This window comes from Papio anubis, unplaced genomic scaffold, assembly GCF_008728515.1.
Source record: "Papio anubis isolate 15944 unplaced genomic scaffold, Panubis1.0 scaffold675, whole genome shotgun sequence".
Taxonomy (NCBI): Eukaryota; Metazoa; Chordata; class Mammalia; order Primates; family Cercopithecidae; genus Papio; species Papio anubis.
Window position 1 is genome coordinate 15,442 of NW_022166971.1, and position 26,474 is coordinate 41,915.

The following is a 26,474-nucleotide window of genomic DNA, read 5'->3' on the forward strand; positions in this document are numbered from 1 at the left end:
ATATTTAGAAAACCCCATCGTCTCAGCCCCAAATCTCCTTAAGCTGATAAGCAACTTCAGCAAAGTCTCAAGATAAAAAATCAATGTACAATAATCACAAGCATGGCTGGGCGCAGTGGCTCAAGCCTGTAATCCCAGCACTTTGGGAGGCCGAGATGGGCGGATCATGAGGTCAGGAAATCGAGACCATCCTGGCTAACACGGTGAAATCCTGTCTCTACTAAAAAAATACAAAAAACTAGCTGGGCGTGGTGGCAGGCTTCTGTAGTCCCACCTACTTGGGAGGCTGAGGCAGGAGAATGGCATAAACCTGGGAGGTGGAGCTTGCAGTGAGCTGAGATCCAGCCACTGCACTCCAGCCTGGGCCACAGAGCAAGACTCCGTCTCAAAAAAAAAGAAAAAAAGAATCACAAGCATTCTTATACACCAATAACAGACAAACAGCCAAACCACGAGTTAAAAAAAAAAAAAAAAAAAAAAAAGAAAGAAAGAAAAGAAAAGAAAGAAAAGAAAAGAAAAGAAAAAAAAAAAGGGAAAATTGAAATGGCAGCAATGGAAGCTGGAGGCACCACTCAGCACATTGGTGCCTTTGTTGTGTCTCCGCCTTCCGGGGAAAAGATAAATTTTCTTGATACTCTAGGACTTGCTACTTTCTCAGCAATGAGAGCAGAGGGGCTCATGTCACTTACATTGTCATATTGGTTGTAGTTGAAGATAATGGGGTATAGAATCTATTCAGCATACCAAAGATGCTCAAGTTCCTATTGTCCTTGCCATAAATAAATGTGACAAACCTGAGGCTGACCCCGAGAAAGTGAAAAAAGAGCTGCTGGCTTATGATGTGCTGTGTGAAGATTATGGAGGTTATGTTCAAACACTGCCTGTCTCTGCACTTACAGGTGATAATCTGATGGCTGTGGGAGAAGAACAACTGCGGAAATGTTAGAATTGAAAGCAGAACTCACTGGTCCAGTGGAAGGAACAGTAATAGAGTCACAAAGGAAGAGGTCCTTTTACCACAGCTATAATTCAAAGAGGAACTTTAAAAGAAGACTCTGTTCTGGTTGCCGGGAAAAGTTGGACAAAAGTACACTTAATGTTTGATTAAAATGGAAAAACAATCGATGAGCCATATCTCAGCATGGCAGTGGGAATTATAGGCTGGAGAGACCTTCCTTCTGCTGGAGATGAAATTCTTGAAGTAGAATCTGAATCCTCCTTGACTGGCGGAAGTATGAACGAGAACAGGAGAAAAGTCAAGAGGATCTGAAAATAATAGAAGAAAAGTAAAAGGAACACCAAGAAGCACATCAAAAAGCCCGTGAGAAGTATGGCAATGTGCAGTGGAAGGAAAGATCATTTCTAAAGTATTTAGAAAGAAAAGAACAAACATCCTTAAAGCCAAAAGAGAAAATGGAAAGACATTCAAATGTACTTCCTATGATTATTAAAAGTGATGTTGATGATCTGCTGAGGCTATTTTGAACATTATAGATACCTATGATGCATCACACGAGTGTGAACTAGAATTAGAACATTTTGGAGTGGGTGATATAAGGGCAAATGATGTCAACCTTGCTGAAAGATTTGATGGTGTTATATATGACTTTAATGTGAATACAGGCAATGCTATCCAACAGTTAACTGCAAAAAAGGAGTAAAAATTAAACTTCACAAAATAATTTACCGTCTTGTTGGAGATCTGCAAGAGGAAGTGAGCAGCAGATTACTCTGTGCTGTGGAAGAGCACCCAGTAGGTGAAGGGTCTATATTAGCTACCTTCTTTATAACAGAAGGGAAGAAAAAAGTTCCTGTGGATTGCTGCAGAGTCCAAAAGGGACAGTTAGAAAAAAAAAAATTAAATTAACCTGTAATGGACATGTAATCTGGAGGGGATCATTAACCTCACTGAAACACTAAAAAAATGACATTTCAATTGTCAAAACTGGAATGGATTGTAGTATCAATTTAGATGAAGAAAATATAGAATTTAAGGTGGGAAATAAAATTGTTTGTTATAAAGAAAAGCAATTTCAAGCCAAGACTTTTTGGGATCCAGGATTTTAAAATTACATTAAAAATGTAAATAGCTCAAAAAAAAAAAAAAAAGACAAAGAAGTACATTACATAATAGTAAAGAATTCAATTCAACAAGAAGACCTAAATATATATGCACCCAACACAGGAGCAACTAGATTCATAAGGCAAGTTCTTAGAGACCTACAAAGAGGTGTAGATTCCCAATAATAATAGTGGGAGACTTCACAACTCCACTGAGGGTATTAGCTAGATCATTCAGGAAGAAAATTAACAAAGATATTCAGGACCGGAACTCAACATTGGACCAAATGCACCTGATAGACCTCTACAGAACTTTCTACCCCAAACAATAGAATATACATTCTTTTCATCACCAAATGGATCATACTCTAAAACTGACCACATAATTGGACATAAAACAATCCTCTGCAAAACCAAAACCATCCCAAACACACTCTCAGACGGACAGTGCAATAAAAATAGAAGTTAAGACTAAGCAAATTGCTCAAAACCATGCAATTACATAGAAATTAAACAACATGATCCTGAATCACTTTTGGGTAAATAATTAAATTAAAGCAGAAATCAAGAAGTTCTTCAAAACAAATGAGAACAAAGATTCAACATACCAGTATCTCTGGGACACAGCTAAGGCAGTGTTAAAATGGAATTTCATAGCACTAAGTGTCCACATCAAAAAGGCAGAAAACCCTTAAATTAATAATCTAACATCACAACTGAAAGAACTAAAGAAGCAAAAACAAATCAACCACAAATCCAGCAGAAAACAAGAAATAACCAAAATCAGAGCTGAATTGAAGGAAATAGAGACATGAAAAAACATTCAAGAAATCAATGAATGCTGGAGTTGGTTTTTTGAAAAAGTTATAAGATAGAATGGCTACTAGCTAGATTGATAAAGAAGGAAAGAGAGAAGATTCAAATAAATACAATTAGAAATGATGATGGGGATGGCCGAATAGGAACAGCTCCAGTCTCCAACTCCCAGCGCGAGCGACACAGAAGACAGGTGATTTCTGCATTTTCAACTGAGGTACTGGGTTCATCTCACTAGGGAGTGCAGGACAGTCGGTGCTGGTCAGCTCCTGCAGCCCAACCAGCCAGGGCTGAAGCAGGGCGAGGCATGCCTCACCTGGGAAGCATAAGGGGGAAGGGAATCCCTTTTCCTAGCAAGGGGAACTGAGACACACAACACCTGGAAAATTGGGTAACTCCCACCCCAATACTGCGCTCTACCAAGGATCTTAGCAAACGGGCACACCAGCAGATTGTATCCTACACCTGGCCGGGAGAGTCCCACGCCCACGGAGCCTCCCTCATTGCTAGCAGAGCAGTCTGTGATCTACCGGCAAGGCAGCAGTGAGGCTGGGGGAGGGGCACCTGCCATTGCTGAGGCTTAAGTAGATAAACAAAGCGGCTGGGAAGCTCGAACTGGGTGGAGCCCACAGCAGCTCAAGGAATCCTGCCTGTCTCTGTAGACTCCACCTCTGGGGACAGGACACAGCTAAACAACAACAACAACAACAACAACAACAACAAAAAGCAGCAGAAACCTCTGCAGACGCAAACGACTCTGTCTGACAGCTTTGAAGAGAGTAGTGGATCTCCCAACACGGAGGTTGAGATCTGAGAACAGACAGACTGCCTGCTCAAGTGGGTCCCTGACCCCCGAGTAGCCTAACTGGGAGACATCCCCCACTAGGGGCAGACCAACACCCTACACCTCAAACGGTGGAGTACACCACTGAGAGGAAGCTTCCAAAGCAAGAAAAAGACAGGTATACTCGCTGTTCAGCAATATTCTATCTTCTGCAGCCTCTGCTGCTGATACCCAGGCAAACAGGGTCTGGAGTGGACCTCAAGCAATCTCCAACAGACCTACAGCTGAGGGTCCTGACTGTTAGAAGGAAAACTAACAAACAAGAAGGACACCCACACCAAAACCCCATCAGTACGTCACCATCATCAAAGACCAGAGGCAGATAAAACCACAAAGATGGGGAAAAAGCAGGGCAGAAAAGATGGAAATTCAAAAAATAAAAGCGCATCGCCCCCTGCAAAGGAATGCAGCTCATCGCCAGCAACGGATCAAAGCTGAACGGAGAATGACTTTGACGAGATGAGAGAAGAAGGCTCCAGTCCATCAAACTTCTCAGAGCTAAAGGAGGAATTACGTACCCAGCGCAAAGAAACTAAAAATCTTGAAAAAAGAGTGGAAGAATTGATAACTAGAATAATTAATGCAGAGAAGGCCATAAACGAATTGACAGAGATGAAAACCATGACACGAGAAATATGTGACAAATACACAAGCTTCAGTAACCGACTCGATCAACTGGAAGAAAGAGTATCAGCGATTGAGGATCAAATGAATGAAATGAAGCGAGAAGAGAAACCTAAAGAAAAAAGAAGAAAAAGAAATGAACAAAGCCTGCAAGAAGTATGGGATTATGTAAAAAGACCAAATCTACGTCTGATTGGGGTGCCTGAAAGTGAGGGGGAAAATGGAACCAAGTTGGAAAACACTCTTCAGGATATCATCCAGGAGAATTTTCCCAACCTAGTAGGGCAGGCCAACATTCAAATTCAGGAAATACAGAGAATGCCACAAAGATACTCCTTGAGAAGAGCAACTCCAAGACACATAAATGCCAGATTCACCAAAGTTGAAATGAAGGAAAAAATCTTAAGGGCAGCCAGAGAGAAAGGTCGGGTTACCCACAAAGGGAAGCCCATCAGCCTAACAGCAGATCTCTCGGCAGAAACTCTCCAAGCCAGAAGAGAGTGGGGGCCAATATTCAACATTCTTAAAGAAAAGAATTTTCAACCCAGAATTTCATATCCAGCCAAACTAAGTTTCATAAGTGAAGGAGAAGTAAAATCCTTTACAGATAAGCAAATGCTTAGAGATTTTGTCACCACCAGGACTGCCTTACAAGAGATCCTGAAGGAAGCACTAAACATGGAAAGGAACAACCGGTACCAGCCATTGCAAAAACATGCCAAAATGTAAAGACCATCGAGGCTAGGAAGAAACTGCATCAACTAATGAGCAAATTAACCAGTTAATATCATAATGGCAGGATCAAGTTCAAATGGACTAAATGCTCCAATTAAAAGACACAGACTGGCAAACTGGATAAAAAGTCAAGACCCATCAGTTTGCTGTATTCAGGAGACCCATCTCACATGCAGAGACATACATAGGCTCAAAAGAAAGGGATGGAGGAAGATCTACCAAGCAAATGGAGAACAAAAAAAAGCAGGGATTGTAATACTAGTCTCTGATAAAACAGGCTTTAAACCATAAAAGATCAAAAGAGACAAAGAAGGCCATTACATAATGGTAAATGGATCAATTCAACGGGAAGAGCTAACTACCCTAAATATATATGCACCCAATACAGGAGCACCCAGATTCAAAAAGCAAGTCCTTAGAGACTTACAAAGAGACTTAGACTCCCACACAATAATAATGGGAGACTTTAACACCCCACTGTCAACATTAGACAGATCAACAAGACAGAAAGTTAACAAGGATATCCAGGAATTGAACTCATCTCTGCAGCAAGCAGACCTAATAGACATCTACAGAACTCTCCACCCCAAATTAACAGAACATACATTCTACTCAGCACCACATCACACTTATTCCAAAATAGACCACATAATTGGAAGTAAAGGACTCCTCAGCAAATGTACAAGAACAGAAATTATAACAAACTCTCAGAATACAGTGCAATCAAACTAGAACTCAGGACTAAGAAACTCAATCAAAAGTGCTCAACTACATGGAAACTGAATAACCTGCTCCTGAATGACTACTGGGTACATAACAAAATGAAGGCAGAAATAAAGATGTTCTTTGAAACCAATGAGAACAAAGATATAACACACCAGAATCTCTGGAACACATTTAAAGCAGTGTGTAGAGGGAAATTTATAGCACTAAATGCCCACAAGAAAAAGCAGGAAAGATCTAAAATTGACACTCTAACATCACAACTAAAGGAGAACTAGAGAAGCAAGAGCAAACACATTCAAAAGCTAGCAGAAGGCAAGAAATAACTAAGATCAGAGCAGAACTGAAGGAGATAGAGATATAAAAAACTCTCCAAAAAATCAATGAATCCAGGAGTTGGTTTTTTGAAAAGATCAAAAAAATTGATAGACTGTTAGCAAGACTAATAAAGAAGAAAAGAGAGAAGAATCAAATAGATGCAATAAAAAATGATAAAGGCGATATCACCACCGACCCCACAGAAATACAAAAAACCATCAGAGAATACTATAAACACCTCTACTCAAATAAACTAGAAAATCTAGAAGAAATGGATAATTCCCTGGACACTTACACTCTCCCAAGACTAAACCAGGAAGAAGCGGAATTCCTGAATAGACCAATAGCAGGCTCTGAAATTGAGGCAATAATTAATAGCCTACCAATGAAAAAAAGTCCAGGACCAGATGGATTCACAGCCGAATTCTACCAGAGGTACAAGGAGGAGCTGGTACCATTCCTTCTGAACTATTCCAATCAATAGAAAAAGAGGGAATCCTCCCTAACTCATTTTATGAGGCCAACATCATCCTGATACCAAAGCCTGGCAGAGACACAACAAAAAAAGAGAATTTTAGACCAATATCCCTGATGAACATTGATGCAAAAATACTCAGTAAAATACTGGCAAACCAGATCCAGCAGCACATCAAAAAGCTTATCCACCATCATCAAATGGGCTTCATCCCTGGGATGCAAGGTTGGTTCAACACATGCAAATCAATAAATGTAATCCAGCATATAAACAGAACCAAAGACAAAAACCACATGATTATCTCCATAGATGCAGAAAGGCCCTTTGACAAAATTCAACGGCTCATCATGCTAAAAACTCTCAATAAACTCGGCATTGATGGAACGTATCTCAAAATAATAAGAGCTATTTATGACAAATCCACAGCCAATATCATACTGAATGGGCAAAAACTGGAATCATTCCCTTTGAAAACTGGCACAAGACAGGGATGCCCTCTCTCACCACTCCTATTCAACATAGTGTTGGAAGTTCGGGCTAGGGCAATCAGGTAAGAGAAAGAAATAAAGGGTATTCAGTTAGGAAAAGAAGAAGTCAAATTGTCCCTCTTTGCAGATGACATGATTGTATATTTAGAAATCCCCATTGTCTCAGCCCAAAATCTCCTTAAGCTGATAAGCAACTTCAGCAAAGTCTCAGGATACAAAATTAATGTGCAAAAATCACAAGCATTCTTACACACCAGTAACAGACAAACACAGAGCCAAATCATGAATGAACTTCCATTCACAATTGCTTCAAAGAGAATAAAATACCTAGGAATCCAAGTGACAAGTGATGTAAATGACCTCTTCAAGGAGAACTACAAACCACTGCTCAGTGAAATAAAAGAGGACACAAACAAATGGAAGAACATACCATGCTCATGGATAGGAAGAATCAATATCGTGAAAATGGCCTTACTGCCCAAGGTAATTTATAGATTCAATGCCATCCCCATCAAGCTACCAATGAGTTTCTTCACTGAATTGGAAAAACACTACTTTAAAGTTCATATGGAACCAAAAAAGAGCCCGCATTGCCAAGACAATCCTAAATCAAAAGAACAAAGTTGGAGGCATCACGCTACCTGACTTCAAACTATATTACAAGGCTACAGTAACCAAAACAGCATGGTACTGGTACCAAAACAGAGATATAGACCAATGGAACAGAACACAGTCCTCAGAAATAATACCACACATCTACTGCCATCTGATCTTTGACAAACCTCAGAAAAACAAGAAATGGGGAAAGGATTCCCTATTTAATAAATGGTGCTGGGAAAATTGGCTAGCCATAAGTAGAAAGCTGAAACTGGATTCTTTCCTTACACCTTATACGAAAATTAATTCAAGATGGATTACAGACTTAAATGTTAGACCTAAGACCATAAAAACCCTAGAAGAAAACCTAGGTAATACTATTTAGGACATAGGCATGGGCAAGGACTTCATGTCTAAAACACCAAAAGCAATAGCAACAAAAGCCAACATTGACAAATGGGATCTAATTAAACTAAAGAGCTTCTGCACAGCAAAAGAAACTACCATCAGAGTGAACAGGCAACCTACAGAATGGGAGAAAATTTTTGCAATCTACTCATCTGACAAAGGGCTAATATCCAGAACCTACAAAGAACTCAACTGAATTTACAAGAAAAAAAAAAAACAACCCCATCAAAAAGTGGGCAAAGTATATGAACAGACAGTTCTCAAAAGAAGACATTCATACAGCCAACAGACACACGAAAAAATGCTCATCATCACTGGCCATCATAGAAATGCAAATGAAAACCACAATGAGATACCATCTCACACCAGTTAGAATGGCAATCATTAAAAAGTCAGGAAACAACAGGTGCTGGAGAGGATGTGGAAAAGTAGGAACACTTTTACGCTGTTGGTGGGATTGTAAACTAGTTCAACCATTATGGAAAACAGTATGGCGATTCCTCAAGGATCTAGAACTAGAAGTACCATATGACTCATCCATGCCATTACTGCGGATATACCCAAAGGATTATAAACCATGCTGCTGTAAAGACACATGCACACGTATGTTTATTGCGGCACTATTCACAATAGGAAAGACTTGAAATCAACCCAAATGTCCATCAGTGACAGACTGGATTAAGAAAATGTGGCACATATACACCATGGAATACTATGCAGCCATAAAAAAGGATGAGTTTGTGTCCTTTGTAGGGACATGGGTGCAGCTGGAAAGCATCATTCTCAGTAAACTATCGCAAGAACAGAAAACCAACACCGCATGTTCTCACTCATAGGTGGGAATTGAACAATGAGATCACTTGTACTCGAGAAGGGGAACATCATACACTGGGGCCTATCATGGGGAGGGGGGAGGGGGGAGGGATTGCACTTGGAGTTATACCTGATGTAAATGACGAGTTGATGGGTGCTGACGAGTTGATGGGTGCAGCACGCCAACATGGCACAAGTATACATATGTAACAAACCTGCACGTTATGCACATGTACCCGAGAACTTAAAGTATAATAATAAAAAAAATACAGAAATTTCATCAAGGAAAAGACAATATCCTGTCATTTTGAATCAATGTTTAGAAGATGTTCTCAGCTTTCACCACCTACTATGGGCTTTAGCTTTGTGCTTATGAAGAAAACAATGATTAGAAAATAAGGTGACTGTGCTTCTTTCAAATATTACCGTGGTGTAACGAAATAAGTTTAATATATGCCAAGAGTGAGCTCCACTAACACTGCGATGATAATTTGATGTGAGTCCCTTTTGAGCCTTGCATAATTGCTGCCATGATAGGTAGTGCAGTGCTGTGAAAAATGGTTTGTGCATAGGCACCCAAAATTTGACTGACCGGCATAACACAACTGTTAAATTTTGTAGTTTTATTTTTCTTCACAGTAGTGGTTCATTTGTTACCATTAAAAATGCCCACTTTGTTCAAAAATAAAAATAAAAATAAATCATAACACATTAAACTGAAATTCTCTGTTTGATTAAAAAAAAAAAAGAAAGAAAGAAATGATGATGGGGATGTTGCCACTGACCTCACAGAAAGAAAAATAGATATCAGAAACTACTAAAAACACCACTACGTACACAAACTAGAAAACCTAGAGAAGAATAAATTCCTGGACACATGCATCTTCCTAAGACAGGACCAGGAATAGACAGTATTCCCGAACAGACCAATAACAAGGAACAAAATTGGATCAGTAATAAATAGCCTACCAACCAAAAAATCCCAGCACCAGATGAATTCATGGCTGAATTCTACCAGATGTGAAAAGAACTGGTACCATTCCTACTGAAACTATTTCAAAAATTAAGGAAGAAGGACTCCTCCCAACTCATCCTATGAAGCATCATCCTGACACCCAAACCAGGCAGACACAACAAAAAAAGAAAACTTCAGGCCAATAATATCCTTGATGAGTATCTATGTAAAAGCCCTCAAAAAAGCAAAGCACTTGCAAACCAAATCCAGCAGCACACGAAAAGCTATTTCATCATGCTCAAATAGACTTCATCCCTGGGATGCAAGGTTAGTTCAACATATGCAAATCAATAAATGTGATTAACCACATAAACAAAACTAAAGACAAAAGCCACATGCTCATCTCAATAGAGGCAAAAGAAGCTTTTAATAAAATTCAACACCCCTTCATGTTAAAAACTCAATAAACTAAGTATGGAAGGAACGTACTTCAAATAGTAAGAGCCATCTATGACAAATCCACAACCAACATCATACTGAATGGTCAAAACCTGGAAGCGTTCCTTTTGAATATTGGCACAAGACAAGAATGCTCTTTCTTACCACTCCTATTCAACATATCATTGAAAGTTCTGGCCAGATCAGTCTGGAAATAAAGGGCATCCAAATGGAAAGTGAGAAACTCTAAATATATCTCTTTGTAGATGACATGATTTTAAATCTAGAAAACCCCATAGTTTCAGCCAGAAAACTCCTTCAGCATGGTACTGGTATAAAAACAGTCACATAGAAAATTGGAACAGAATGTAGAGCCCAGAAAAAAGGCAGCACACCTATGACCATCTGATCTTCGACAAAACTGACAAAAACAAGCAATGGGCCTCCTGAAACTATTCCAAAAAATTGAAATGCAGGGACTCCTCCTTAATTCATTCTATGAGGCCAGCATCATCCTGATATCAAAATCTGGCAGAGATACAACAAAAAAGAAAACTTCAGGCCAATATTCTTGATATACATTGATGCAAAAATCCTCAACAAAATACTTGAAAACCAAATCCAACAGCACATCAAAAAGCTTATCCACCACAGTCAAGTAGGCCCTGGGATTCTAGGTTGGTTCAACATATGCAAATCAATAAGTGTGATTAATCACATAAACAGAACTAAAGACAAACAACCACATGATTATCGCAAGAGATGCAGAAAAGATTTTTGATAAAACTCAACATTCCTTCACGTAAAAAAACCCCCCAATAAACTAGCTATTGAAGGAACAAACCTCAAAATAATGAGAGCCATCTATGACAAATCTACAGCCAGCATCATACTGAATTGGCAAAAGCTGTATGCATTTCCCTTGAAAACTGGCATAAAACAAGGATGCCCTCTGTCATCACTCCTATTCAACATAGCATTGGAATTTCTGGCCAGGGCAATTAGGCAAGAGAAAGAAATAAAGTGTACTCAAATAGGAAGAGAGGAAGTCAAACTATTTCTCATTGTGGATGACATGATCCTATATCTAGAAAACTCCATTATCTCAGCCCAAAAGCTTCTTAAGCTGATAAACAACTTCAGCAAAGTCACAAGATCCAAAATCAATGTGGAAAAATCACTAGCATTCCGAAACACCAAAAACAGTGAAGGCAAGAGTCAAATCATGAATGATATTCCATTCACAATTGCCACAAAAAGAATAAAATACCAAGGAATACAGCTAATAAGGCAGGTGAAAGATTTCTACAAGGAGAATCACAAACCACTGCTCTAATAAATCTGAGATGACATGAACAAATGGAAAAACATTCCATGTTCATGGATAGGAAGAATCAATATCGTAAAGAATCTATTCCCCTTAAACTACCATCAACATCCTTCACAGAATTAGAGAAAACTATTTTAAAATTCATATGGAACCAAACAAGAGCCTGAATATCTAAGGCAATTCTAAGCAAAAATAGCAAAACAAACAAACAAACAAAAAAAGCAAAAACAAAGCAGGAGCCATCACCCTACCTGACTTTATACTACAGGGATACAGTAACCAAAATAGCATGGTACTGGTATAAGAACAGGCAAATAGACTAATGGAACAGAACAGTGAACTCAGAAATAAAACTGCACACCTACAACTATCTGATCTTTGACAAACCTGATGAAAACAAGCAATGTGGAAAGGATTCCCTGTTCAAGAACTGGCTAGCCACATGCAGAAAATTAAAACTGGACCCCTTCTTTATACCGTATAGAAAAATTAACTCAAGATGGAGAAAACAATTAAATGTAAAAACCAAATCTATAAAAACCTTGGAAAACAACCTGGGCAATAACATTCAGGACATACGCACTGGCAAAGATTTCATGAAGAAGGCACCAAAAGCAATTGCAACAAAAACAAAAACTGACAAATGAGACCTAATTAAAGTAAATATCTCCTGCACTGCAAAATAAACTATCAACAGAATAAACAGAAAACCTACAGAATGGGAGAAAATTTTTGTAAATTATGCATCTGACAAAGGTCTAGTATCTAGAAAAATGGAACAGAATGTAGAGCCCATTGCTTGTTTTTGTCAGTAATTGCCAAATTTGTAACTGTAAAAACAAAAACTACATTAATATTTTTCAAACATTACATTGCAAAAATTACATTATCATTAACATAGCCTACATTTCTAGGCTATAGATGTATTCCCCAATTCAATCTGGGCTGCCACAAAGACAGACAGAAAGTGCAGGGATTTTTCTTTTGCATCCTAGTGCAAACCAAAACACATAACAATATTAACCTTAAAGGTAAATGTAAATGGACTAAATGGTCCAATTAAAAGACACAGACTGGCAAATTGGATAAAAAGTCAAGACCCATCAGTTTGCTGTATTCAGGAGACCCATCTCACATGCAGAGACACATATAGGCTCAAAATAAAGGGATGGAGGAAGATCTACCAAGCAAATGGAGAACAAACAAAAAAAAAAAAGCAGGGATTGCAATCCTAGTCTCTGATAAAACAGGCTTTAAACCACCAAAGATCAAAAGGGACAAAGAAGGCCATTACATAATGGTAAAGGGATCAATTCAACGGGAAGAGCTAACTACCCTAAATATATATGCACCCAATACAGGAGCACCCAGATTCAAAAAGCAAGTCCTTAGAGACTTACAAAGAGACTTAGACTCCCATACAATAATAATGGGAGACTTTAACACCCCACTGTCAACATTAGACAGATCAACAAGACAGAAAGTTAACAAAGATATCCAGGAATTGAACTCATCTCTGCAGCAAGCAGAACTAATAGACATCTACAGAACTCTCCACCCCAAATCAATAGAATATACATTCTTCTCAGCACCACATTGCACTTACTCCAAAATTGACCACATAATTGGAAGTAAAGGACTCCTCAGCAAATGTACAAGAACAGATATTATAACTAACTGTCTCTCAGACCACAGCGCAATCAAACTAGAACTCAGGACTAAGACACTCAATCAAAAGTGCTCAACTACATGGAAACTGAACAACCTGCTCCTGAATGACTACCGGGTACATAATGAAATAAAGGCAGAAATAAAGATGTTTTTTGAACCGGGGCCTATCATGGGGAGGGGGGAGGGGGGAGGGATTGCATTGGGAGTTATACCTGATGTAAATGATGAGTTGATGGGTGCTGACGAGTTGATGGGTGCAGCACACCAACATGGCACAAGTATACATATGTAACAAACCTGCACATTATGCACATGTACCCTAGAACTTAAAGTATAATAATAAAAAAAAATAAAAAAATAAAAAAAGTAAAGATATTCTTTGAAACCAATGAGAACAAAGATACAACATACCAGAATCTCTGAGACACAGTTAAAGCAGTGTGTAGAGGGAAATTTATAGCACTAAATGCCCACAAGAGAAAGCAGGAAAGATCAAAAATTGACACTCTAACATCACAATTAAAAGAACTAGAAAAGCAAGAGCAAACAAATTCAAAAGCTAGCAGAAGGCAAGAAACAACTAAGATCAGAGCAGAACTGAAGGAGATAGAGACACAAAAGACCCTCCAAAAAATCAGTGAATCTAGGAGTTGGTTTTTTGAAAAGATCAACAAAATTGATGGACTGCTAGCAAGACTAAAAAAGAAGAAAAGAGAGAAGAATCAAATAGATGCAATAAAAAATGATAAAGGGGATATCACCACCGACCCCACAGAAATACAAACAACCATCAGAGAATACTATAAACACCTCTACGCAAATAAACTAGAAAATCTAGAAGGAATGAATAAATTCCTGGAAACTTACACTCTCCCAAGACTAAACCAGGAAGAAGTTGAATCCCTGAAGAGACCAATAGCAGGCTCTGAAATTGAGGCAATAATTAATAGCCTACCAACCAAAAAGAGTCCAGGACCAGATGGATTCACAGCCGAATTCTACCAGAGGTACAAGGAGGAGCTGGTACCACTCCTTCTGAAACTATTCCAATCAATAGAAAAAGAGAGAATCCTCCGTAACTCATTTTATGATGCCAACATCATCCTGATACTAAAGCCTGGCAGAGACACAACAAAAAAAGAGAATTTTAGACCAATATCCCTGATGAACATTGATGCAAAAATCCTCAATAAAATACTGACAAACCCAATCCAGCAGCACATCAAAAAGCTTATCCACCATGATCAAGTGGGCTTCATCCCTGGGATGCAAGGCTGGTTCAATATATGCAAATCAATAAATGCAATCCAGCATATGAACAGAACCAAAGACAAAAACCACATGATTATCTCAACAGATGCAGTAAAGGCCTTTGAGAAAATTCAACAGCCCTTCACGCTAAAAAGTCTTAATAAACTAGGTATTGATGGAACGTATCTCAAAATAATAAGAGCTATTTATGACAAATCCACAGCCAATATCATACTGAATAGGCAAAAACTGGAAGCATTCCCTTTGAAAACTGGCACAAGACAGGGATGCCCTCTCTCACCACTCCTATTCAACATAGTGTTGGAAGTTCTGGCTAGGGCAATCAGACAAGAGAAAGAAATCAAGGGTATTGAATTAGGAAAAGAAGAAGTCAAATTGTCCCTGTTTGCAGATGACATGATTGTATATTTAGAAAACTTCATCATTTCAGCCCAAAATCTCCTGAAGCTAATAAGAAACTTCAGCAAAGTCTCAGGATACAAAATTAATGTGCAAAAGTCACAAGCATTCTTATACACCAGTAACAGGCAAACAGAGAGCCAAATAATGAATGAACTTCCATTCACAATTGCTTCAAAGAGAATAAAATACCTAGGAATCCAACTTAAAAGGGATATAAAGGACCTCTTCAGGGAGAACTACAAACCACTGCTCAGTGAAATAAAAGAGGACACAAACAGATGGAAGAACATTCCACACTCATGGATAGGAAGAATCAACATCGTTAAAATGGCCATATTGCCCAAGGTAATTTATAGATTCAATGCCATCCCCATCAAGCTACCAATGAGTTTCTTCACAGAATTGGAAAAAGCTACTTTAAAGTTCATATGGAACCAAAAAAGAGCCCTTATAGCCAAGACAATCCTAAGCAAAAAGAACAAAGTTGGAGGCATCACGCTACCTGACTTCAAACTATATTACAAGGCTACAGTAACCAAAACAGCATGGTACTAGTACCAAAACAGAGATATAGACCAATGGAACAAAACAGACGCCTCAGAAATAACACCACACATCTAAAACCATCTGATCTTTGACAAACCTGACAAAAACAAGAAATAGGGAAAGGATTCCCTATTTAATAAATGATGCTGGGAAAACTGGCTAGCTATATGTAGAAAACTGAAACTGGATCCCTTCCTTACACCTTATACGAAAATTAATTCAAGATGGATTACAGACTTAAGTGTTATATGTAAAACCATAAAAACCCTAGAAGAAAACCTAGGCAATACCATTCAGGACATAAGCATGGGCAAGGACTTCTTGACTAAAACACCAAAAGCAATGGCAACAAAAGTCAAAATAGACAAATGGGATCTCATTAAACTAAAGAGCTTCTGCACAGCAAAAGAAACTACCATGAGAGTGAACAGGCAATCTAGAGAATGGGAGAAAATTTTTGCAATCTACCCGTCTGGGAAAGGGTTAATATCCAGAATCTACAGAGAAATTAAACAAATTTACAAGAAAAAAAATCAAACAAGCCAATCAAAAAGTGGGCAAAGGATATGAACAGACACTTTTCAAAACAAGACATGTATACAGCCAACAGACACATGAAAAAATGCTCATCATCACTGGTCATAGAGAAATGCAAATCAAAACCACAATGAGATACTATCTCACACCAGTTAGAATGGTGATCATTAAAAAGTTAGGAAACAACAGGTGCTGGAGAGGATGTGGAGAAATAGGAACGCTTTTACACTGTTGGTGGGAGTGTAAACTAGTTCAACCATTGTGGAAGACAGTGTGATGATTCCTCAAGGACCTAAAACCAGAAATGCCGCTTGACCCAGCGATCCCATTACTGGGTATATACCCAAAGGATTATAAATCATGTGACTACAAAGACACTTGCACATGTATGTTTATTGCGGCACTATCCACAATAGCAAAGACTTGGAACCAACCCAAATGTCCATCAATGATAGACTGGATTAAGAAAATGTGGAATATATATACACCATGGAATACTACATGGCCATAAAAAAAGATGAGTTCATGTCCTTTGTCGGGACATGGATGAAGCTGGAAACCATCATTCTCAGCAAACTATCGCAAGAACAGAAAACCAAACACCGCATGTTCTCACTCATAGGTGGGAACTGAACAATGAGAAAACTTGGACACAGGGTGGGGAACATCACATACCAGGGCCTGTCATGGGGTTGGGGGATAGGGGAGGGATGGCATTAGGAGAAATACCTAATGTAAATGATGAGTTAATGGGTGCAGCACACCAACATGGCATAAGTATACATATGTAACAAACCTGCACGTTGTGCACATGTACCCTAGAACTTAAAGTATAATAATAATTAAAAAAAGATATAGTAACCAACTATTCACAATAATAAAGACATGGAATCTATCCAAGTGCCCATCAGTGGTAGACTGGATAAAGAAAATGTTGTACATATACACCATGGAATACTATTGAACCATAAAAAGGAATGAGATCATATCCTTTGTAGAGACATAGACGGGGCTGGAAGCTGTTATCCTCAGCAAACCAACGCAGGGACAGAAAACCAAACACCACATATTCTCACCTGAATGAGCTGAATGATGAGACCACGTGGACACATGATGGGCCTGTTGGGGTGGGGTGTTGCAGGAGGGAGAGCATCAGGAAGAATAGCTAATGCATGCTGGGCTTAATATCTAGGTGATGGGATGATCTGTGAAGCAAACCACCATGGCACACATTTACCTACTTAAGAAATCTGCAGGGTCTGCACATGTACCCTGGAACTTACAACAAAAGTTAAAGATAAAAAAAAAAAAAGCTATAGTAATCAAATTAGCATAGAACTGGCAAGAAAACAGACACATAGACCAATGAAACAGAATAGAGAACCCAGATATAAATCAATGCGTTGACAACCAATTCATCTTCAACAACAGTACCAAGAGCATACAATGGGAAAATGAGAGTCTATTTAATAAATGGTGCTGGGAAAACTGGGTAATTACATGTAGAAGGATGAAACTAAACCTCTATATCTCACCATACACAAAAATACAATTAAAATGGATTAAAGGTTTGAATCTAAGGCCTGCAACTATGACTACGAAATGATTAGATGAAAACTTCAGGAAAGTGTTCCAGGACGTTAGTCTGAGAAACAATGTTTTGTGTAAGACCTCTAAAGCACAGGCAACCAAGAAAGAATAGACAAATGGGATTGAATCAGGCTAAAAAGCTTCTGCACAGCAAAGTAAACACTCCACAATGATTTCAGGTCCTGTATGGGGGATTTGTTAAAGTAGAATCAAAATGGAGGACACATTATATCCCTAGGTCAACCACTCATAGCCACATAACCAAAATTTAAGCTATCCTGATTTCCCTGAAATGCAATTTCTAAACATTAACAAAAGTTAAGCTTTCCTTTCTTGTTAGTATGATGAAATTGAACCAAACTGTTAGAGACAAATAAGCTTATACAGCTCTACTTGCCCAAAAAGGAATGTAAGTTTTTAATAGCCAGCCACAATAGAGGTCAATGCACTTCCTTACTGATGCTTTATAAGCTGCACTGTGACTCTCATGTCAAGTTTCTTACTACTTTTGATTTGAAGTCTTCCGGTTTGTGAACTATTCTTTTGTATGTATAATAAATCTTCATACTCCTTTTTTACTTGACCTGACTTTATTTTTAAGGGGTTCCTCCATGGCATTTGGGTTTCTCACAGCGTGGCAGTCTAAGGGTAATACAGTAGTACTTTTTACCAGAGAACTGTCTTCTGTGAGCAAGGTCTCCAAGAGAAAGGAAGTGGAAGCTCCTGTGGTCTGGAACAGAAAGCCCATACAATCTCTCTCTCTTTTTTTTTTTTTTTTTTTTTTGAGACAGAGTCTTGCTCTGTTGCCCTGGCTGGAGTGCAGTGGTGTGATCTTGGCTCACCGCAAGGTCTGCCTCCTGGATTCAATCAATTCTTCTGCCTTAGCTTCCCAAGTAGCTGGGATTACAGGCATGCGCCACCATGTCCAGCTAATTTTATTTTGCATTTTTAGTAGAGACAGGGTTTCACCATATTGGCCAGGCTGGTCTCGAGCTCCTGACCTTGTGATCCACCTGCATCAGCCTCCCAAAGTGCTGGAATTACAGGCCTGAGCCACCACACCCGGCCAGCCCACACAATATCTCTTCAGCAATATTCAGTAGGTTAGGGGAGTCACAGAGCTCACCTAACTCAAGGGGAGAAAACAAAGGACCCTTATTCCCCTTTTATACACTTTATGATGATGGGAGTGTCAAAGTGCTTGTTGCAATATTTATTTCACCAAGGAGGGAAAGGTCAATTTGGACCAGAAAGGTCAGAAAAAGTTATATAGGGAAGGTAGTTGATAAGCTGGTTTTAAAGGATATGGAGCATTTGAAAAAGTGGAGTGCAGATAAGGCTGGAAATATCAAATATCTCAATATAGAACAGGAACAATGATGAAAAGACTTTTAAAATGCTTAGCAAAATTTCTTTCTCAACTTTTTTGTTCTAACAGCAAAAGCAACAGTGGGGATCAGCATCAACCTGGGCAAGTAAGTTTTTCTGGTCATAAATACGCTGATTCGACTGAAAAAATGTTTATTTAAGTAAGTTCAGCTCATTAGAAGAAGGGTGAATTTGTGTCTAAGGATTTTAAGAGACTAACTGGGAAAAGTCAGTCAGAGTTTAGTTTGAGGTGAGAAGTGCTTACTGTTGACACTCTACCTAATTATAGGGAAATGTGTTCAGTTAGTTGAGACCAGATGCAGGGTAGAAAGAAAGAGGCGTGATGTAGTTGCCATTGATTAGGCAATTTGGGTTTGGCAAGTCCTGTCAATGCCCTGAGAGGGTCAACAGTGTATTAAGATTTAGTCCTTGAAGGCATCTTTTAAAATTTCATTTAAAAGATTTTAATCATTGTGACCATAACTTTCTGAGAAGAGGGTTTTCTGAGATTTGTCATTCACTGATAAACAGTTGTCTAATTTGTGTGTGTGTGTGTGTGTACATGTGTGCATGCATGCATTTGTGCATGTGTTCCTATCCAGCCTCTTTTGAACACAATGACTGGCACCTGGTAGATGATATTGTTGAATGAATTGTATTATTCATATTCTCTCACTGCCAATTTGAAGAATCTACATTGTTTCCAAAGTTTTGCGCATATAATACTAAACCAGAAACGGACATGTTTTAGTAATACGTACCAATTAAAAATTAACCATTCCTGCCTGGAGTAAGCATAGGTTTTGTTAAATAGTTCTATTTTCAAAATTTGTCTCTTACGTTATTTCCAATCCTTTTTTTTTTTTTTTTGACGCTGATATACTTTGAATTTACGAATGTGAAAGCTGAACTTCAAAAAATACAGGGAGAGGAAACAAAGCTCGTGAAAAATCTATAAAATATCTTTTAATGTGTTATACATCCCAGAGAGAAATCAAATCAATGTGTTTCAATGTTATAACATAGATTTCTCCTTCCCTCCTGGATAAAGCACTAATTAGTTGTTTTATTTAATTTGGTTCAGAGCACTGAAAATTTCAAACTACAGCCTTGTGGGTAAGAGATAGCATTATCTTAAACAGTGTTCAGATTTAACAAAGGTCAACGTCTTGTGCAGTTTACATAGTATCTACTCTCAGTAGCTTTTGCTTCTTGAGCTCTAGGTGGCTCCTCAGAAGCTGTTAGGCTTAACAAACAAAAATAAAGTAAAATCAGACACGGTATGGGGCCTTGGGACTCTGAAACCTTCACCCAGAGAAAACCAGTGAAGCCTTCAGAGGCTAGAAGAGAGGGTGTGTGTGATTGGTAGGCAAAGCAAAGAAATATTAGTACAAGTTGTCTGGCAGCTGGATAGAACCTTTACACCTGCAGCAAAAACAAGCCTCCCTCATAAGAAAGTCCAGAGATGTCTGGGGTCGGGGAGGAGAAAAGTCTTCTATACTCTCATGTGTCCCATCAAAGCAAATTAGTGAAACCTGCCTCAGGTGAAGTGCAAAGGCCAGCCTGCAGGGAGAGTTTCAACCTCTCCCCAGCAGATGGGCTAGACACAACCTGCCCAAGCTCTCTCCCGACCTGGACCTGCTAGAGCCGAGAGGGCGGAGGCCAGAGAGGCTGCAGCCGGGAAGTAGCACCGCACATCCGGGAACGCCAGCAGCCGGCTGAGGGCTGCATAATTGGTGGAGGGCCGGGCGCGGTGAGAGCGTCTCGGGGGAGTAGGGCAAGGCGGCCGGGCCCCTCCCATTCCGTCTTTTCTTCAGCGTCCTGCCGCCGGCACTGACTGCGGGCGCCGTGCCACCGGCGAGTGTGCGCAGGGACTCCGGACACCCGCGGCAGCGAGCTGAGAGAGCAGTCTCCACGAGGACCGAGGCGGACCCTCCGGCGCCATGCGCGCCCTCCCCGGCCTGCTGGCGGCCAGGGCGCCTACGCCCCGATTGCTCCTCCTCCTCCAGTGCCTTCTCGCCACCGCGCGCCCAAGCTCGGCGGACGGCAGTGCCCCAGGTGTGATGGCTACAGGGGCCAGGGTAGGGAGGGCGGAGGGCGCGCAGGAAGGGGCGCGCGAGGGTCCCCGCGGGGAGAGGGCATCGCTGGCGCGCCGGGCAAGGGTGGCGGGGAGAGGCGCCGGGATGCTGGTAAGGGTGGATGGCGATTGTCGGCGGCGGCCTCCCATTGGCTACGTTTGTGTCACCTAAGCTGAACCCTGGAACTGGGGCGGCTCGCGCTCCTGCGTTCTTTGGGGCGAGTCTTGAACAAACAGCGCCCCACAATTCGGGGGCGTAGGTAACGGGGGAGAGTGTGGTTTTTCCTAGGAAGAGGTCAGTGGGGTGTGTAGGTGGATGCAGGGACCAGCTAGCGACTTGGCTTGTGCAAATGTGGAATGAATTTTGAAAGCCACATTTTCCCAAGGCCTACTCCCTTTTCTTGATTCCAGAGTAAGGCTCCCCCTTACCTCCTTCCCTCCTCTTGGCAGGTGGGTTGGCTTTGAGGAATTTTTTTTTTTTTTTTTTTTTTTGAGACAGTTTTGCTCTTGTTGCCCAGGCTGGAGTGCAGTGGCGTGATCTCGGCTCACCGCAACCTCCGCCTCCCGGGTTCAAGCGATTCTCCTCTCTCAGCCTCCAGAGTAGCTGCGATTACAGGCATGCGCCACCACGCCAGACTAATTTTATATTTTTAGTAGAGACGGGGTTTCTCCACATTGGTCAGTCTGGTCTCAAACTCACACCCTCAGGTGATCTGCCCGTTTCGGCCTCCCAAAGTGCTGGGATTACAGGCGTGAGCCACCTCACCTTGCCAAGGATGTTTTTTTTAGAGCTGAGAGGGGAAAAAACTTCATAACCAACCAGCCAACCAAAGATCCACAACTTACAGGATAACGTGTGTGTATCTTCATTTTACACTGTGATCTTTGAAAACAAAATGTGTGTGTGCGTGTGATTATTACTTGCTGTTTTATTGTTTAAGACACTTTGACAGAGGGATTACGTGCAAAACATTACCAAAGCCAACACGAAAGTTGCCGTTTTACCTTCACCTGTTTATAATTACTTTTCATGTTGAAAGGAGTCCATGCAACCTATTGCAGGTTTCTGTGTCACAAATGTTAGCAGCCAGTAAGGGTAATAAAACACCACCACCACTCAAGCTACTCTCAAGGTAAATATTGGCCACCAGTAACTAAAATTGGGACATTATTCTACAAAAAGTTTTCAAACTCACATGGGAATTTATTTTCGTGGGCTTGTAATATGTGGAATTTTTGTAATACACTATAGAGAAAGAAGGATAATCAAAAGGTAAGACTATTAATTTTTATAAATGCCTTTTAAAAGGTCTCGTTGTTAACAACTTGGACAGAACATCTTGGGTTGCTCCAGTTCTAAATTTCCTTGTGCCACATCTCTTTTCCATCATACCACTTATTGTCCAGGCCTGTAATTCCAGCACTTTTGGGTGCTGAGGTGGGAGGATGGCTGGAATCCAGGAGTTCAAGACCACCCTGGGCAACATAGCAAGGTCCTTTCTTTATTAAAAAAAACTTTTTAAAGTGTGGTTGTGGTGATGTACACTTGTAGTCCCAGGTACTTGGGACGCCAGGGCAGAAAGATTGCTTCAGCCCAAAGTTTGAGGCTGCAGTGAGCTATCATGGTGATGGTGCCACTAAGCTCCAGCCTGGGTGACAGCGCAAAACAGTCTCAAAAAAAAAAAAAAAAGAAAGAAAGAAAGTAAACGAAACAGAATTGTCCGGGACATTTTTCCCCCTTCTGGGTATCTCCAATTCTTCTATCCCTGGTTCACCTCAGAGTATTGCAGTTCTGAGAACCAGTGCATTCTGGATTCATTGTAGAAGTTTGCTTCTCTACTTGACTGTATGTCAGAAACACCAGAGAGCTTGAATTCTGATACCTGGATCTTTCCCTACGAAACTCTGGTTCATTTGGCTTGGTATTCAGTGTGGGCATTAAGAATTTTTATCAGCTCCCTGTGTAGCTTTAAATGTGATTTTAAGCTGGTTAAAAACCACAGCTTTAAAATGATATGGTCTAGAGAGTGCACTGTTAGGTAAATACTTATTCCATAGGCATCAGGGTTAAGTTGATATGCAGAGAATATCTCTAAAGAGAGAGAGAGAAAAAAGGAAACAAATGAAAGTGGAATAAATGAAGGTGTAAATCAATAAGATTAATGGGGGGAGAGGATGTCCCTCTATGTATATGGTGTAAGTTCTGTCCTTTTAGCTCCACTTAAGCTAAAATTGTAATGTACAAGACAGAAGTTATGATGTTAGCATCGAATTTAAGCCAGAATTAAAAATTGTCAGGCACTCTCAGCTTGTTTTCTAGATTCTGTATTGATCTCTGTGAAATTTAGTTTTCTCTTTGCCAAAGGATATTGTGAGGTTTACTGGATATTTTTTACCTAGATGTATAGACCTACATACTTGGACATGGGTTTTCTGTTAACCTAAGACTTTCAGTCAAATTTTAATAATAAGAATAGTTATATATATATAGCCCTATGAGTTAGCATTTTTTTAGTTCCAGCTGGGAAAAAAAAAAAAAAAAAGAATTGTCCAGGACGTTTTTCTCCCTTCTAGTTATCCCCAGTTCTTCTATCCCTGTTTCACCTTTCAAAATTCGTCTGAGAGTATCGCAGTTCTGAGAACCTCTGCACTCCTGGGGAATTGTAACTCTGTCGCTCAGGCTGGAGGGCAGAGGCACATTCACAGCTCACTGCAGCCTTGACCTTCTGGGCTTGATGAAGAAATTGGGGCTTAAGTTAAGTAATTGCCCAAGTACGCATACTTAGTTAAGCAGTAGAGAAGGAGATTTGGCATTGGTCCATCCAGTGCCCGTTTTCTTAAACACAGTGCTTAAGCACAATATCCAGTTGTCTCTCTGAGCTAATTGGAAATGTCTATGAAAGTTCAGAGCTACTGACAGCATAGCCTATGCATCTAAATGTCTGACTTGCACTGAATGACGTGCTGACACAGTTTGAGTCCTAGAATAAAATTAGGTACAGGGACTCTTTTAAGGTTTTTTGATTAAATAAGACATGTAATATATCTTTGTAAAGGATACATCAGTGGGAGTATTTACATATCATTATTATTACTATTACATGGCACGAATTGGAGAAATGGGTCATGTTTATCTTTTGAAAAATGTTTGCAGTAGAATCATTTTAAATGATCCTTTTAACTTCCAGAGGACATGGCTTTTGCATTCCCTTTATGAACCCCCTTCCCTACTAACCCCTCACCCCAAACACAGCAGCTTTCTAGTAATAAATATTTTTGAAGCAAATATTATTCAAGCACCCACATATGTCTGACATTGTTAGTCCATATCTCAGTAGAACATGCTAGCAGTTTCTATCTTTAAGAACATTTAAAGGGGTTCCCACTGGACAAATCTGGGACAAATTGAGCATCAAATAAATGATAATATTAGTGAATTGCAACTCATTTAATAACATGGGAATTTATGAGTACCAACTGATGTAGATTAAAAAATGAGTCAATGAAAAGTTTGATGGGGTACAAAGTATTGAAGATTCAAAGTAACTCTTCAGAATGTGCTTATTAATATCAAAGGAAAAAGAGTAACTTTATGGTGGAGAAGCTTGGCAGACAGCACTTTGATCAAATGATCAAAGACCAAAATCTGTTTAAAGGGAACAGATTAGCCATAAGCCTACCTTTATTTATTTATTTATTCATTCATTTAATTTTTGAGACAGGGTCTCATTCTGTCACTCAGGCTGGAGTATCAAGGCACACTCATGGCTCACTACAGCCTTGACTTCTGGGGTCAAGGGATCCTCCCACTTCAGCCTCCCACATGGCTGGGACTACAGGCATATGCCACCACACCAGGCTAATTGTTGTATTTTTTGTAGAGATGGATTTCACTGTGTTGCGTAGCCTGGCCTTGAACTCCTAAGCTCAAGCAATCTTCCTGCCTCGGCCTCCCAAAGTGTTGGGATTATAGGCGAGAGCTACTGTGCCCAGCCTAAGCCTACCTTTAATAGTGATGTTTCTGATGCATGAACATTTTTACCCTAAGTTTATCATCACAAAAAAATTATATGTTTAAAACATTTGTTAAGAATTAGGGCAATTGACTCTTCCTCATCTTCTGTCACCCTCATTCTCTTCCCTCTTCCGTCTCATCTTTCCCTCGATAGATCCTATAGTTATTTGGTGGGGAAGAGCAAGGAGACATCCTTACTAAGTGGATGGAGCCCAAGGGGCTCAGATCAGGATATCTGAGGCTGACCCTGGTAAGGATGGCATCCAGGCAGGAGGGCAGCCTGGTGCGGAGTGTTAGGGCCTGAGCATGGTGAATGGGTGCTTCTGCAGCAGGCAGCTTGACACAGGGTCCCAGAGTTGATTTAACAAGGCTTTTGTGCAGGAGCAGCAGATGGGTGATATTTGATCCCAAACAAGATGTGGAGGAAAGCATGTAGGAGGGTCAGACCAGCGATGGAGGTTGGAGCCCGAGTGGGTAAGGAAGACATCTCTGTGGGGACAGGTGTGGCAGTGGCAATGAGAGTTTAGCCATATACAGGGTGATTGATCAAATAATTAAATCTAGGAACGATAATAGGATCTAGGTTTTTCACTAGAGAAGAATGAAATAAAGATAGGGAAAAAGTAGAATGAACCCTGTGGTGTTGGATTGCAGTTGGCAGTATCCCTGTGAACCCATGACATTAAATCCCTGTCTCTTTACCTATGTCTATATAGGTATATAGATTTAAACAAGTATATGCGTAAATATATGTATGATGAATACATATGCATGTCATATACATATATGTGTATGATATACATTATAAGTTGTATGTGTGTGTATACGAATGTGTGCACATGTATTCTTAGCAGTGATTTCCAGTAGTGATGAGTATACTTAGCCCTCAGATCTTGGATTCTAAATACCATTCTTTACTAATAGTAACCAAGGCTTCTTGGAGAAATGGCTGATTTCAGGCCTTGAGTGGGAAAGTAGCAGATAAGCCTAGAACATCTTGTGCCAGAAAGCAATGGAGTGCTCAAAGGATAATGAGTCATGTCAAGATACAGGAGCCGACATGAAGGGGTTCCTACTGGACAAATCTGGGACAAAATTGAGCATCAAAATAAATAATAATATTAGTGGATTATAACCCATCTAATAATATGAGGATTCATGAGTACCGACTACTGCAAATTAAAAAATGAATCAATGAAAAATTTGATGGGGTACAAAGTACTAAAGATTCAAAGTAACTCTTCAGAATATGCTTATTAATATCAAGGGGAAAAGATACGGAAGCTTGGCAGACAGCACTTTAATCAAACGATCAAAGACCAAAAAATGGTGTGCCATCTGAGACGATCTGGTAAGAAGAGCACAGCATCA

General features: G+C 39.9%; 1 non-coding gene and 1 pseudogene across 1 annotated transcript; one reads left to right on the forward strand and one right to left on the reverse strand.

The window, feature by feature from the left end:
- The first annotated feature begins 516 nt into the window (after positions 1-516).
- Positions 517-1,619, forward strand: LOC101009194 (annotated as a pseudogene).
- A 10,925-nt stretch (positions 1,620-12,544) lies between these two features.
- On the reverse strand, positions 12,545-12,672 carry LOC116273434. The gene has a single exon (XR_004181763.1). It is a non-coding gene; the product is annotated as a small nucleolar RNA SNORA31 (small nucleolar RNA).
- Between the last annotated feature and the right edge of the window lie 13,802 nt (positions 12,673-26,474).